General features: G+C 39.0%; 1 pseudogene; it reads right to left on the reverse strand.

Annotated features, from left to right (window-relative positions):
- Positions 1-2,450: 2,450 nt before the first annotated feature.
- On the reverse strand, positions 2,451-3,201 carry LOC100936261 (14-3-3 protein zeta/delta-like; annotated as a pseudogene).
- Between the last annotated feature and the right edge of the window lie 14,027 nt (positions 3,202-17,228).

The raw sequence follows: 17,228 nt of genomic DNA on the forward strand, positions 1-17,228 counted from the left end.
ATATTTACTTTTTACTCTAGTCCTCTTTTATTAAAAAGTCTTCTTTTCTCATTAAAAATTTAAGAGTCAATACACATTTTTATGGTTGCTTTTTTAAATTTTATTATTATTATAATTTAAGTTTTAGGGTACATGTGCACAATGTGCAGATTTGTTACATATGTATACATGTGCCATGTTGGTGTGCTGCACGCATTAACTCGTCATTTAGCATTAGGTATATCTCCTAATGCTATCCCTCCCCCCTCCCCCCACCCCACAACAGTCCCCAGAGTGTGATGTTCCCCTTCCTGTGTCCATGTGTTCTCTTTGTTCAATTCCCACCTATGAGTGAGAACATGCAGTGTTTGGTTTTTTGTCCTTGCAATAGTTTACTGAGAATGATGGTTTCCAGTTTCATACATGTCCCTACAAAGGACATGAACTCTTCATTTAGTATTCCATGGTGTATATGTGCCACATTTTCTGAGATACCATCTCTCACCAGTTAGAATGGCAATCATTAAAAAGTCAGGAAACAACAGGTGCTGGAGAGGATTTGGAGAAATAGGAATACTTTTACACTGTTGGTGGGACTGTAAACTAGTTCAACCATTGTGGAAGTCAGTGTGGCAATTCTTCAGGGATCTAGAACTAGAAATACCATTTGACCCAGCCATGCCATTACTGGGTATATACCCAAAGGATTATAAATCATGCTGCTATAAAGACACATGCACACATATGTTTATTGCGGCACTATTCACTATGGTTGCTTTTTTATGGAGAGTAGGGTGGGTAACCATATTTGAGGAGAGCTATTACTTTGGTCTCTAAGATTTATATGTTGAGGATCTTGCATTCTTTTTATTTTTGCTATTATTATCATCATTAGAGAATATTTAAAATATGAAAATACACATTCTGTCTTAATATAAACTATTAACAAAAATGTGGCTCCCCTAGGATGGGGCATTTGATTATCTTAACCCTTTAAGCAGTCCTCTTGCCAGTGACATCAGCACAACAATCTTTTTATTTTTTAAATTATTTCTTATTTGTATAGATTTAAAAAGTACAAGTGCAGATTTGTTAAATGGATAGTTGTGTAGTGGTGAAATCTAGGCTTTTAGTATAACCATCTCAGCACAACAATCTTTAGTAAGGACATTAACAAGTTTTCCATACAGCCATCTTGCTTGTCAAAACTAAAATTCAGGTGATTCATTTGATGGAGTTATGGCATTATCATGTATATGAAGTTCAAAACAACTTCTTCTACAGTAATGCTGTTTGACTGAACGGAGTCTGAAGTTTGAAATGTCCAAGATGTTACTTCAGTGCCTCATATCTCAGAAATCAAAGGAACAGCTTGCAATATAAATGCAGCACTTAACTCATGGGCTTTTACAAAGAGGGTCAGCAAAATAGCAACATGCAGGAAAATGACGCTACAGAAAATTTTCAGAGAATTTCAAATCTGCCAAGCCCAGCTGAAGCTGTGGAAGGTTACACATCAAAATTTGGCCTACAGATTCCAGAATTTAAACAATAAATTCTATTATGGTCACACTACCTTGAGAGTACGTTCTGGTCAAAAATCTATTAAAATGAAATCCAGGAACTGACACCACAGCGGTAACATATCCTGTGTTGTTAAACAATTTGTGATCTTATTATTCACACAACAGCAAAAGTCAGGAGGCATAAGGATAGTTAGATCTCAAGGCAGGATGCCTTGAGATGTGGTCTATTAATAATAACTCAAATGTGGCCTATTAATAATCTCTATATCTTCATCTCACAAGACTGTGGGGGACACCACATATTAAGATAATAATTATCACACAATTGAGACTGCTGGAATATAGTCTTTTCATAGAGATTTCCCTGATCTCAAGAAGGAGAGATGCCTAACTGCTGCCTGGGAGGAAGTGGTTTACTTTATTGGCAATAGTTTCCAAATCACTGATACCATTAGAATACCTCAACTATAAGAAGCTGGTAACAGATTTCCTAAAGTATTCTTTTAGGATGTAAAGGCTCCAAACCTTAAAGTGCCCACAATTACTTGTGACTGGACCCAAGGTACCAATGATCCCTTTTATTCCCCACCGAGACAAACCAATATGTAGGCAGTTTTCTTTGCTTAGATATGGAAGTGTTAAAACCGACCCTTGTGAAGCCACAATGTAGCAAAAGTACTATGCCAAACATTTATAACTTGTATAAAAATTCCACATCCCCATATTGGCCAGCTCAAGATGAAAACAGATAACTCCCTAAATGTTAACTGGCTTTAATCCCCTAACATTAAATATAAAAACCACATGAGAAATATAGAAATTCAAATAGAAGTAAAATAAACCTGTCAAAAATCATAAACAAAAAGCTATTTGTGGTACAGTATGGATGACAAACGTTCTACTGTGTAAATTTTAGAATGAGGCAGACAAAAGTTGGAAGGCCAGTTAATTTTCCCCTACTTCTATTGCTTCAGCTTCATCTCCTTGGCATCTGATGTCCACAATGTCGAGTTGTCTCTCAGTAATTGCATTATTAGCGTGCTGTCTTTGTATGACTTAATGTATCAAGTTCAGCAATAGCTTCATTGGCAGCTGTCTTTGTATGACTTAATGTATCAAGTTCAGCAATAGCTTCATTGGCAGCTGTCTTTGCAAGACAGCAGGCTTTCTCTGGGGGAGTTCAGAATCTCATAATAAAACACAGAGTAGTTAAGGGCCAGCCCCAGTCTGATAGGATGTGCTGGTTGCATTTCCTTTTTGCTGATTCCAAAAGCTTCTTGGTATGCTTGTTGTGACTGATCCACAATCCCCTTCTTGTGATCACCAGCAGCAACCTCAGACAAGTAACTGTAGTAGTCTCCTTTCATTTTCAAGACTTTGCTCTCTGCTTGTGAAGCATTGGGGATCAAGAACTTTTCCAAAAAAGGAGTAAATCATTGCAGATATCTCCTAGCTCCATCTCAATTTTCTCTTTGTATTCTCATACTATCTACTGTTTGTTTTTTTCTCAGCACCTTCTGTCTTTTGTTCAATACTTGAGAGGATCCTCCAAGATGATCTACGGGCTTCTACAACATTTTTATAAGCAGCTGAGAGAAGGTTCCTCTCCTCATTGGACAATTCAGCTCCTTACTCAGTTACAAGACTTCATGCAGGCTGCCATGTCATCATATCTCTCAGCCTACTCGGCCAGTTTGGCCTTCTGAAAGTGAGTGGTGGCCTATGAACCGGGGCTCAGCAGTCTCTTGGTGTCAGCAGCAGCGGGGCTGAGACTGTCCCTGGGTCTCGCTGCTCACAGGCTAAAGCCGCTCTGCAGACAGGGTTTCCCTGTTATTTTTCATCTCTTTGATACTAGCCATTTTGACAAGTGTGAGGTGATATTTCATTGTGGTTTTAATTTGCATTTCCCTAATGATTAGTGATGTTGAGCATTATTTTATATATCTGTTAGCCATTTGTATGTCTTGAGAAATGTCTATTCAGGTCCTTTGTCCATTTTTATTTTATTTATTTACTGATTTATTTATTTATTTTTGAGACAGAGTGTCCCTGTGACACCCAGGCTGGAGTGCAATGGCATGATCTCAGCTCACTGCAACCTCCGCTTCCCAGGTTCAAGCAATTCTCCTGCTTCAGCCTCCCAAGTAGCTAGGACTACAGGAGCATGCCACCACACCTGGCTAATTTTTGTGTTTTAGTAGAGATGGGGTTTCACCATATTGGCCAGGCTGGTCTCCAACTCCTGACCTCAAATGATTTGCCCTCTTCAGCCTCTCAAAGTGCTGTGGTTACAGGCATGAGCCACCATGCCTGGTCTAAATTGGGTTATTTGTTCTTTTGCTATTGAGTTGTTTGAGTTCCTTATATATTTTGGAAATTCATCCCTTATAAAATGTATTATTTCCAAATATTTCTCCCAATCTGTAGGTCATCTATTCATTTTGTTCATTGTTTCTTTTGTTATGCAGAAGCTATTTAGTTTTATGTAATCACATTTGGCTATTTGTGCTTCTGTTGCCTAATCTTTTGGAGCCAAATCCAACAAATCATTGCCCAGACCAATGTCATTTCATTTTTCCCTACATTTTCTTTTAGTCTTAAGTTGATTCTGAGTGGATTTTTGTATGTGATATGAGATAAGGGTCCAATTTCCTTCCTTGTCTGTGCATATCTAATTTTCCCAGCATCATTTATTGAAGAGAGTACCCTTTCCCCAGTGTATATTCTTGGCACCTTTGTCAAAAATAAGTTAACTGTAAATGTGTGGATTTATTTCAGGGTTCTCTATTCCATTCCATTGGTCTGTGTGTCTGTTTTTAGGCCACCACCACTATGCTGTTTTGGTTATTATAATGTTGTTATATATTTTGAAGTCAGATAGGGTGATGCCTACAGCTTTGTTATTTTTTCCCCAAGATTGCTTTGAATATTTAGAGACTCTTGTGGTTTCATATAAATTTTCAACTTTTTTCTTATATCTGTGAAAAATATCATGGGTATTTTGATTGGGATGACATTTAACATGTAAACTGCTTTGGGTGGCATTGTCATTTTAACAATATTAATTCTCCCAATCTATAAGCATGGCATATTTTTCCATTTTTTGTTTTATCATCTATTTCTTTCATCAAAGTCTTATAGTTTTCCGTGTATAGATCTTTCAGTTCTTTGGTTACATTGATTCCTAGGTATTTTATATATTATTTTTTTTTGTAAATATTGTAAATGAGATTGCTTTCTTGATTTTCAGATCATTTGCTGTTGGTGTATATAAATGCTACTAATATTTTTGTGTTTATTTGCATCCTGCAATTTTACTGAATTCATTTATCAATTCTAACGTTGGTGGAGTCCTTAGGTTTTTCTACGTATAACATCTTGTCATCTGGCTGGGCTTGGTGGCTCATGCCTGTGGTCCCAGCACTTTGGGAGGCTGAGGCAGGTGGATCACGAGGTCAGGAGATTGAGACCATCCTGGCTAACAAGATGGAACCCCATCTCTACTAAGAGTGCAGAAAATCAGCCCTGCGTGGTGGCTGGTTCCTGTAGTCCCAGTTACTTGGGAGGCTGAGGCAGGAGAACGGCATGAACCCAGGAGGTGGGAGCTTGCAGTGAGCAAAGATTGCGCCACTGCACTCCAGCCTGGGCAACAGAGCAAGACTCTGTCTCAAAAAAAAAAAAAAAGATCTTCTCATCTGTGAACAAGGCTAATTTGTCTTCTTCCTTTACAATTTGGATGTCCTTTATTTCCATCTTTTGTCTAGTTGCCCTGGCTAAGACTTCCAGTACTATGTTGAATACTGTTGTTGAAAGTGGGCATCTTTGTTTTGTTACAGTCCCTAGAGGAAAGGCTTCCAATTTTTTCCAATTTAATACAGTGTTAGCCATGGGCTTGTCATATATGGCCTTCATTATTTTGAGGTATGTTCCTTCTATACCCGTGATGAGGGTTTTTTATCATAAAAGAATCCTGAATTTAATCAAGTTTTTTGGCACCTACTGAAATAATCATATAATTTTTGTTCATAATTCTATTAATGCAATATATCATGTTTATTGATTTATTTATAAGGAACCATCCTTGTATCCCTGGGATGAATTTCACTTGACCATGGTGAATGATCTTTTTACTATGTTGTTGAATTTGGTTTGCTAGTATTTGATTGAGGATTTTTGTATTTATTTTCATCAGTAAATAATGCCCTGTAGTTTTTGTTTCTTGTTTTATCTGTGTCTGGTTTTGGTGTCAGGTTAATGCTGATCTCATAGAATGAGCTTGGAAGTATTCCCTCCTCTTTAATTTTTTTGAAGAGTTTGAGTAGGATTTTTATTAATTCTTCTTGAAATGTTTGGCAGAATTCAGCAGTGAATCCACCGGTTACTGGGCTTCTCTTTGATCAGAGACTTTTTATTATGACTTTGATTTCATTATTTGTTACTGGTTTAACGAGGTTTACTATTTCTTCATGGTTTGATTTTGGTAGGTTGTATGTATCCAAGGAATTTATCCATTTCTTTTTGGTTTTCCAATTTGTTAGTGTATAGTTAGTTATTCACAGTAGTCTCTAACGATTTTTTTGTACTTCTGATGTCTAAGTTGTTATGTCAACTTTTTCATTTCTGATTTTATTTATTTGAGTCTTCTATCTGTTTTCTTAGTCTAGCTGAAGGTTTGCTGGTTTTGTTTTTCTTTTCAGAAAACCAACTTTTTGTTTTGTTAATCACCTGTATTGTGTTTTTAGTCTCAATTTCATTTATTTCTACTCAGATCTGTATTATTTCTTTCTCCCTGCTAATTTGAGATTTGGTTTGCTCTTACTTTTCTAGTTCCAGAGGTGCAGTATGAGTTTATTTGAAGAGTTTCTACTTTTTTTATATAGGCATTCATTGTTGTAAACTTTCCTCTTAATACTGCTTTTGTTGTATCTGATTGATTTCCATATGTTGTATTTCTGTTCTCATTTGTTTGAAGACATTTTCAAGTTTCCTTCTTAATTTCTTTATTGACCCTTCAGTTGTTCAGGAGCATATTGTTTAATTTCCATGTGTTTGTGTATTTTCTGAGGTTTCTCTTGTTATCAATTTCTAATTTTATTCCATTGTGGTCAGAAAAGATATTTGATAGGATTTTTATTTAAAACATTGTTCAGACTTGTTTGTGGCCTAATATATGGTCTATTCTGAAGAATGTTCCATGTGCTGCTGAAAATAATGTGTATTCTGCAGCAGTTGAGTGAAATGTTTTGTAAATGTCAGTTAAGCCTATTATATCTAATGTGTAGTTTAACTCCACTGTTTCTTTGTTGCTTTTCTGTCTGGATGAAGTCTGCTTTTATGTCTGGATGATCTGTCAATTACTGAGAGTGAGGTATTAAAGGCCCCTACTATTATTGTGTTGCAGTCTATCTCTCTCTTTAGGTCTATTAATCTTTGTTTATGTACTTTGGAATTCTGATATTGGATTCATAGATATTTATAATATTTATGTTCTTGCTGAATTGGCCCCTTTATCATTATATAGTGACTTGTTTTTTTATACAGTGTTTGATTTGTAATATATTTTATCTGATATGAGTGTAGCTGCTACTGCTCTTTTTTTGGTTTCTTTTTTCTTTTCTTTTTTTTTTTTTTTGGAGATGGAGTTTCACTCTTGTCACCCAGGCTGAATCTCGGCTCACTGCAACCTCTGCCTCCCAGGTTCAAGCAATTCTCCTGCATCAGCCACCCAAATAGCTGGGGATTACAGGCATGTGCTACTGCTTCTGGGCCTTTTTTTTTTTTTTTTTTAGTTTCTAGTTGTATAAAATATCTTTTCTACTCCTTCACCTTCATTGTATGTGTTTATAGGTGAAGTGGGTTTCATGAAGGCAGAATATAGTTGGATCTTTTATTTTTGTACATTCAACCACTCTGTGTCTTTTAATTGCAAAATGGAGACCATCACATTCATTGTTACTATTGATAAGAAAGGACTTACTACTACCATTTTGTTGCTTGTATTCTGGTTGTTCTGAGACTCCTCTCTTACTTTCATCCTTTATTTATGTCTTACTTTGCAGTTAAGTGATTATTTCTGGTAGTATGTTTTAATGTGTTGCTTTTTATTTTTAGTGAATCTGTTATAGAGTTTTGTACTGTGAGTATCACGAAGCTTACAAGAAAAACACCTTATAAATACAAGTTATTTAAAAGATACGACAACTAATCTTAGATCACACAGAAAAAAATAGAAACAAAGGCAAAGAACACACAAAAAATCTACACTTTAACTTCATCTCTTCCACATGTTGATTTATAATTGTCCTAATCTACCTATCTTATATTACTTATCTCTTAAGTTGCTGTAGCAATTATTATTTTTGATAGATTTTTCTTTTGTGCTTCATTTGTCTTTTGGGCTAGACTTATAGGTGGATTTGCACAGCACAAATACAGTAATAGAGTATTCTGTGTTTGTCCATGTATTTAATTATACTAGTGGGTTTCATACCTTGAAAAGTTTTCTTTTGAATGTTTTTTTTTTTTCTTTGTAAGACTCCCTTCTAGCATTTCTTGCAAGATTTACCTGGTGGTGTTGAATTCTCTCAGATTTTCTTTGTCTGGGAAAGACTTTATCTCTTTATACCTTCATATTTAACTGATAGTTTTCTGGACTACAATACTCTTTCACGGTAATTTTTTTCTCTGAGTACTTCGAAAATTTAATTCAATTCTTTGCAGGCCTGTATGGTTTCCACTGAGAAGTTCATTGCCAGATGAATTGGAGCTCCTTTAAATGTTACTTGCAACTTTCCTCTTGCTGCTTTTAGGATCCTCTCTTTGTCCTCGATCTTTGCTATTTTGATTATTGGAGTAGTCCTATTGAGTTGAAGATGTTTGGTATTTTAAGAATTCTTGTACCTGGATATTTATATATTTCTCAAGTTTTGGACAGTTTTCTGTTATTATCTCTTTGAATAAGCTTTCTACTCCTTGCTCTTGCTCAGTTACCTCTTGAACACCAATAATTTTTAGTTTTGATATTTTCAGAGATTTTTATGTATCTTGTAGGTGCTCTTCATTCATTTTGCTTCACCTATTATTGTGCATTTTCAAACACCTGGTCTTCAAGCTCATTGATTCTTTCCTCTTCTTCGTACATTTCCACTGTTGAGAACCTGTAAATAGTTCTTCAGTTTAGCAGAAGTATTTCTCAGTTTTGAAATTTCTGCTTGATTTTTTAAAAATTACTTTAGGCCAGGCATGATTACTCATGCCTATAATCCCATCACTTTGGGAGACTGAGGTAGGAGGATTGCTTAAGCCCAGGAGTTTGAGGCTGCAGTGAGCTATGACTGCACCACTGCATTTCAGCCTGGGCAACAGCAGAAGGCCCAGTCTCTAAATTAAAAAAAAAATACTTTAATCTCTTTGTTAAATTTATCTGATAAATTTCTAAACTAACTCCTTACCTGTGTTATCTTGGAGATCATTGTGCTGGCTGACTACTTCAGTTTCACTTTTTCCAGAGTAAAAATTGTCATTTGAAGGGAGATTTTCCATCTGCTTGGTGCCTGGTAGAGTGAGTGGGAGGGTTGTCACAAATGGAGAAGTCTGATTCTCCTTCCTTATGACTACTTTATGGATTCCACTCATCAGAAACCTGTGCCATTACTACTGCAAGCAAACCTGTGAATTAGACCTGGTGACAAGAGGAATCCCCTTGGCTATGTCTTCCCCTGTGGGAAAAAAAGAGAACAGAACACTCCCAGAAGTTTTGCTGTTGAAAAACCCCATAGCTCTCAATGTCACTGAGGACACCCACAGCCTTAATCTCTGGGAACCTCTTCAATATTTGTTGACATTGATCCTCGCTACATGGAGACAACATCCCTTGACTCCTACTGAAGCTGAAACCACCACACTCTGCCCCAGCATCACCCTCACACTCACATGTAGGTGAATGTCTTTTGCTCTGAGAACAAGCCAGTAACATCTGGAAAAGGTGACTGCTCCATCAAATGCACAGACAGCAATGCAAGGCAATAAGAAACATGAAAAATCAGGGAAACATAGCACCATCAAAGAAACACAATAGTTTTCTAGTAATCTACCTCCCCAAAAATAGATATGTATGGTTTTCCTGACAAAGAACTTAAAATAATTGTTTAAGGAAGCTCAGTGAGCTATAAGAGAGCACAGATAGACAAACATCAGAATAACAATAAACACACACAGAAAACGAGAAGTTCAATAAAGAGATAGAAATGATTTAAAAAAGAAACAAACAGAAACTCTGGAGCTGAAGAATACAATGCATAAAAAATGCAATGGAGATCATCAATAGCAGACTTGATCAAACAGAAGAATTTGTGAACTCAAAGATAGGTCATTTAAGCCCACCTAGAAGCAGCTTCTTGGTTCCTTCTCAAATCTCTGTTTGGTTTGACCCACCTGGCTCCACTCCTGACTCTACCATGTCCATCAGGGTGACCCAGAATTCCTACAAAGCATCCAGCTCTGGCCCCTGGGCCTTCAACAGCCACTCCTACATAAGAAGGCCCAGTACCTGCATCAGCTCTTCAAGCTTTTCCTGAGTCTGTAGCAGCACCAGCTTCTGTAGTGGCCTGGTTACTGGCATGATTCTAGGTGGAGGATATGCTGGGGCCAGTGGTATAGGAGGCATTACAGCTGTCATGGTGAACCAGAGCCTGCTGAGCCCCTTTAAGTTGGATGTGGACCCCAACATCAAGGCCATGAAAACTCAGTAGAAGGACCCCATCAAGACGTTCAACAACAAGTTTTTCTCCTTCATCATCAAGGTATAGTTCCTGGAGTAGCAGAACAGGATGCTGAAGATGAAGTGAAGCCTCTTGCAGCAGCAGCAGAAGACAGCTTGGAGCAACATGAACATGTTCAAGAGCTACATCAACAACCTTTGCAGGCAACTGGAAAGGTTGGAACAAGAGAAGCTGAAGCTGGAGGCAGAGCTTGGCAATATGCAGGGGCTGGTGGAGGACTTCAGTAATGTGTATGATGATGAGATCAACAAGGGTGCAGAGATGGAGAATGAATTTGTCCTCTTTAAGAAGAATGTGAATGAAGCTTACATGAGCAAGATAGAGCTGGAGTATCACCTGGAAGGGCTGACTGATGAGATCAGCTTTCTCAGGCAGCTATATAAAGAGGATATCTGCAAGCTGCAGTCCCATATCTTTAACATATCTGTGGTTCTGTTCAGGAACAACAGCCACTCCTTGCACATGGACAGCACCATGGCCAAGGGCTGTGCCCCGTATGAGAAGATCATCAACCACAGCTGAGCCAAGGCTAAAAACATGTACCAGATTAAGTATGAGAAGCTGCAGACACTGGCTGGGAAGCACAGGGATGATTTGTGTTGAAGAAAGATGGAGATCTCCAAAATGAACCAGAACATCAGCTGGCTCCAGGCACAGATTGAGGGTCTTAAAGGCCAGAGGGCTTCCTTGGAGGCTGCCATTGTGGATGCAGAGCAGTGTGAAGAGCTGGTCATTAAGAACGCCTACACCAAGCTGGTGAAACTGGAGGCTGTCTTGCAGTGGGCCAAGCAGGATATGGCATGGGAGCTGCATAATTATCAGGAACTGATGAGAGTCAATCAAGCCCCGGACATTGAGACTGACACCTACAGGAAACTTCTGGAAGGTGAATAGAGCTGCCTGGAGTCTGGAATGCAGAACATGATTATCCATATGAAGACTACAAGTGGCTATTCAGGTGCTGAGCTCAGCTTATGAAGGCCTCACAAGCTCTGGCTTTAACAATGGCCTGGGGTCCAGCCGTGGCTTTGGCAGGGCCTCTGGCTTCTTCAGCTGTACCAGCTCCTATAGGGCCATGGTTGTGAGGAAGATCAAGACCTATGATGGGAAGCCAATGTTCGAGTCCTCTGATGCACTGCCCAAGTGAATGGCTGTAGCAGACCCTCCCAACCTCCCCTTCCTGTGGCTGCCCCAGAGCCTGTGAGGGTTGCTGCTGTACAGGGGAGCATAGGGAACAGGAGATCCATCTGAGGCTCATCCTTACCCCTTAGCCTACCCTTGTGGGCAGTTTATTGCATGGGGTATCCTCACTTGCCCATGCCCCCAAATAAAAACAAATTTATTTGTATTTTTCCCAAAATAAAGCCTCAGTTAGATCTGCTGAAGGAATAAAAAAAGGTCATCAAAAAGGATCCAGTGAGTGGAGAAAAAGGAATGAAGAACATCCACAGGACTTATAGACACCATGGAGAAAGCTAGCATTTTCATTATAAGAATGAAATAGAGAAAGCTTATGTAAATAAATAATAGTTGCCAACTTTTCAAATCTCTGAAGAGATACGAACATGCAGATACATGAATCTCACAGTCTCCATTGAGATCACTCCATAGAATCCATCAAGACATATTCAAACTGTTAAAAAGAAAAGACAAGGAGCAAATTTTGAAAGCAGCAAGAGAAAATATATTCCTCACATTTAAGGACATACTTATAAGGGTATCAGTAGATTTCCCAAGAGAAACATTGCATGCCAGGAGAGAGGGAAATGGTATATTCAAATTGCTGAATGAAACCTCTGCCAACCAAGAATATCTAGCAAAGCTATCCTTTGCAAATGAAAAAAGTGATTAAGACTTTCCCAGATTAAAAAAAGAAAGCTTAAAGGAGTTCATTACCACTAGACTGGCCTTAAAAGAAATGCCACAAGAAGTTCATCAACCAGAAAAAAGAGTGCTAATTAGTGACATAAAAATGTATGAAACTATAAAATGCACTGGTAAAAGTGAGTATATGGTCAAATTCAGAATACTCTAAGATTGTAATGGTGATAAGTAAATCACTTATAACTCTAGAATAAGAGTTAAAAGACAAAAATGTTAAAAATAACTACAGGCAAAATAACGTGTTAATTGAAACATTATATAAACATGAATTGTTGTAACAAAAACAAAAAAAAATGGGAGGAATAGAAGTGCAGAGCTTTTGTATCCCAATAAAGTTAAGTTGTTCTCAGCTTTTAATAAATCTGCATAACTAGAAGATGTTTTACATAAGCCTTATGATAGCCTAAAGCAAAAACTTTTAGTAGATACACACACAAAATAGAAATTAAAACATACATACCATTAGAGAAAATAATCATCAAATCACAAATCAAAACAGCAAGAAACAAAGAAGAGAAGAAAGTATCTTTAAAAAGTTAGAAAACAATTAACAAAATGTCAATAATAACTTATTGCTCATCAATAATTACTTTGACTACAAATGAATTAAATTCCCCAGTGAAAACTCATAGAATGATTGAATAGCTAAAAAGAGACCTACCTATATGCTGCCTACAAGAGAATCAATTTTTTTGTTTTTAATTTTAGATTCGGAGGTATATGTGCAGATTTGTTACAAGGGAGTGTTGCACAATGGTGAGATTTAGGCTTCTAGTGTACCTATCAAGCAAATAGTAAACATTGTACTCAATAGGTAATTTTTTAACCCTTACTCCACTCCCACTTTCCAACCTTGTAGAGTGTGATGGTTAATACTTAGTGTCAACTTCATTGGATTGATTGATACTAAGTAATAATCCTGGGTGTGTCTGTGTGGGTGTTGCCAAAAGAGATTAACATTTCAGTCAGTGATCTGGGAAAAGCAGATCAACCCCTAAACTGGTGGGCACAATCTAACCAGCTTCAGTGAATATAAAGCAGGCAGAAAAATGTGGAAAGGAGAGACGGGCCAAACCTCCCAGCCTACATGTTACTCCCGTGCTGGATGCTTCCTGCCCTTGAACATCGGACTCCATGTTTTTCAGTTTTGGGACTCAGACTGGCTCATCTTACCCCTCAGCTTGCAGACAGCTTATTGTGGACCTTGTGATCATGTAAGTTAATGCTTAATAAACTCGTGGGTGTGTGTGTGTGTGTGTGTATTTCCAATTAGTTATGTCTCTCTAAGAGAGCCCTGACTAATAAGACTTTGGTACCAGGAGTAGGGATAGAGGAGAAGAATATTATGGATGGGGTTCTTTCATTAGTTTGGGGGTTTCTGGAGTTGGCTGCCTAATGTGATTAGATCCAAAGATGCTTCTAATAGTATGGAGAACACTGATAGTCCTTGGAATAAATTGTTTGGAGAGTTATGTAAAATAAATGCATTTGACATTTCTGATTTACCACTTATGTGAGGCAAGGAGTTTAGTGACTCTGCATAATACCTTTTACCATATGTGGAGAACCGAGGAACATAATTAAGCTGATTGGTTGCTTCTAAGTTGAGTGGACAAAGTGATGAAAGAAAATGATGAACTCAGGGATTCTGTCTCCTGGCTTCAGAAGCAGATACTGAGCCTCAAATCTGCTGAGATTGTCCTGAGTGAGAGTCTTATTTCCTGTAGAAAAAGAACTGAAATTGTGAAAACAAAACAAACAAACAAACAAAAAAAAACAAAAAACAGACATAAGCTCTTATCATGCAAGTGGCTGACCTGCAATGAAAGGTGCATGGACAGCTGTGCCAGGTGTCTACTGTTAAAGTAAGGGCATTGATTGGAAAAGAATGGGACCGTGAAACTTGGAATGGGGATGTGTTGGAGGACCCTGATGAAGCTGGGGACACAGAGTTTGTAAACTCTTATGAACCTGTTTTGCCAAAAGGAACAGTTTCCCTGTCTCCAATAGTGGCAACATTCCCTCCCTGACCCATGCTGCCATCAGCCTTTCCACGTTTGTCTGAGGAGATAAATGCTGCGCTGCCTGAGGCAACAGTGATGCCCACTCCTGAGGCAGTTGCCAGGCTAGATAATGTTGATTCTCCTCAAGGGACACCCCCAAAACCTCTGTTTGCTTCTAGACATATAACTAGACTAAAGTCCGGGTGGGCCCCTAGAGGTGAGGTTGAGAGTGTGACCCATAAGGAGGTGTGCTACACTCAAAAAGAACTGTTTGAGTTCTGTAATATATATAAACAGAAATCATGAGAACAGATATGGGTACGGGATAATGGTGGAAGGAACGTAGAGTTGGATCAGGCTGAATTTATTTATTTGGGCCCACTAAGTAGGGACTCTGAATTTAATGTTGCAGCTCAGGGAGTTAAAAAAGGTTCCAATAGTTTGTTTGGTTAGCTGAAATATGAATTAAAAGATGACCCACTGTGAGCAAGCTGGAAATGGCTGCTCACTTTTGGTTTAATGTAGAGGAAGGGATCCATAAGGCTTAGGGGGATTGGGCTGGTGGGGTGGATTAGTCACTTTAGTCCTACTCATCCCAGCTTGGAGGGTCCAGAAGATATACCATTAACCAATGCCTTGCAAAATAGATTTGTGATGGCAGCATCTACATTTTTGAAGAGCCCTGTAATTGCTCTTCTCTGTATGTCAGATCTAACAATGGAAACCACAGTCACTGAACTACAAAATTTAAATACAATGGGAATAATTGGATCTTGAGATGGCAGGGGCCAAGTGGCAGCACACAACCGTCAAAGGCAAGGTGAGTGTAGCTGCCATAATAGACAGCAGATGCAAAGCAGCAAACAGAATAGTCTGACTCATGAAGAGCTCTGGAATTGGCTAATTAACTACCATGTTCCTAGAAGTGAAATTGATAGAAAGCCTACTGCATTTCTACATATATTATACAAACAGAAAACTTTTAGGTTGAATGGAGAAAAGACTAATTTAAATTATAAAAACAGACAATCATGGGCCCTAAATCAATTTCCAGACTTGAGCCAATTTACAGATCCAGAACCCCTTGAATAAAGGGGAGGCAGGGTCCCCTTGTGGAAGGATCCCACTACATTAATGATAATTTATGAAGTGAATCTTTCTCCCATCCTTCCCCAAGGATACACCTGGCCTTCTACCAGGGTAACCATGCACTGGGGAAAGTGAAATGATCAGACATTTCAGGGACTACTAAACACTGACTCTGACTGATGTTGATTCCATGGGACCCAAAACGTCATTGTGGTCCTCCAGTTAAAATAGGGGCTTATGGAGGTCAGGTAATTAATGGAGTTTTATCTCAAGTCTCACTTACAGTGGGTCCAGTGGGTTCCCAGACTCATCCTGTGGTCATTTCCCCAGTGCCAGAATGCATAATTGGCATGACATATTTAGCAGCTGGCAGAATCCCCACATTGGCTCCCTGACTGGTAGGTTGAGAGCTATAATGGTGGGAAAGGCCAAATGGAAGCCATTAGAACTGCCTCTTCCTAGAAAAATAGTAAATCAAAAATAATATCACAATCCTGGAGGGATTGCAGAGATTATTGCCACCATCAAAGACGACAGATGCAGGGGTTGTGATTCCCACCACATCCCCATTCAACTCTCGCATTTAGACTGTGCCTAGGACAGATGGATCTTGGAGAATAACAGTGAATTATCGTAAGCTAAACCAAATGGTGACTCCAATTGCAGCTGCTGTATCAGATGTGGCTTCATTGCTTGAGCAAATTAGCATGTCTCCTGGTACCTGGTATTGCAGCCATTGACTTGACAAATGCCTTTTTCTCCATTCCTGTCCATAAAGCCTGCCAGAAGTAATTTGCCTTCAGCTGGCAAGGCCAACAATATACCTTTACTGTCCTATCTCAGGGGTATATTAACTCTCGGCTTTGTGTCATAATCTTATTTAGAGAGAACTTGATCACTTTTCGCTCCCACAAGATATCACATTGATCTATTACATTGATGACATTATGCAGATTGGATCCAGTGAGCAAGAAGTAGCAAACACACTGGACTTATTGGTGAGACATTAGTGTACTAGAGGATGGGAAATAAATCTGACTAAAATTCAGGGAGCTTCTACCTCAGTAAAATTACTAGGGGTCCAGCGGTGTGGTACCTGTTGAGATATTCCTTGTAAGGTAAAGGATAAGTTGCTGTATTGGGCCTCTCCTACAACCAAGAAGGAAGCACAACACCTAGTGGGCCTATTTGGATTTTGGAAGCAACACTTTCCTCATTTGGGTGTGTTGCTCAGGCTGATTTATCAAGTGCCCTGAAAGTCTGCCAGTTTTGAGTGGGATCCAGAACAGGAGAAGGCTCTGCAACATGTCCAGGCTGTTGTGCAAGCTGCTCTGCCACTTCAGCCATGTGACCCAGCATATCCAAAGCTGCTTGAGGAGTCAGTGGCAGATAGAGATGCTATTTGGAGCATTTGGCAGGTTCCCATAGGTGAATCACAGCTGAGGCCTCTAGAATTTTGGAGCAAGGCCCTGCCATCTTCTGCAGATAACTACTCTCCTTCTGAAAGACAGCTCTTGGCCTGTTACTGGGCTTTAGTGGAAACTGAGTGTTTGACTATGGGTCATCAAGTCACCATGTGACCTAAACTGCCTTTCGTGAACTGGGTGCTTTCTGACCCATCTAGCCATAAAGTGGGTCATGCACGGAAGCATTCCATCATCAAATTGAAGTGGTATACATGTGATCAAGCTCGAGCAGGTCCTGAAGGCGCAAGTAAGTTACGTGAGGAAGTGGCTCAAATGCCCATGGTCTCCACTCCTGCCACCCAGCCTGTACCGATGGCCTCATGGGGAGTTTCCTATGATCAGTTGACAGATGAAGAGAAGACTCAGGCCTGGTTCACAGACAGTTCTGCACGATATGCAAGCACCACCCAAAAGTGGACAGCTGCAGCACTACAGCCCCTTTCCAGGACATCCCTGAAGGACAGTCGTGAAAGGAAATCTTCCTAATGGGAAGAACTTTGA

The sequence above is a fragment of the Pongo abelii genome, chromosome X (genome assembly GCF_028885655.2).
Source record: "Pongo abelii isolate AG06213 chromosome X, NHGRI_mPonAbe1-v2.0_pri, whole genome shotgun sequence".
In the NCBI taxonomy this organism is placed as follows: Eukaryota; Metazoa; Chordata; class Mammalia; order Primates; family Hominidae; genus Pongo; species Pongo abelii.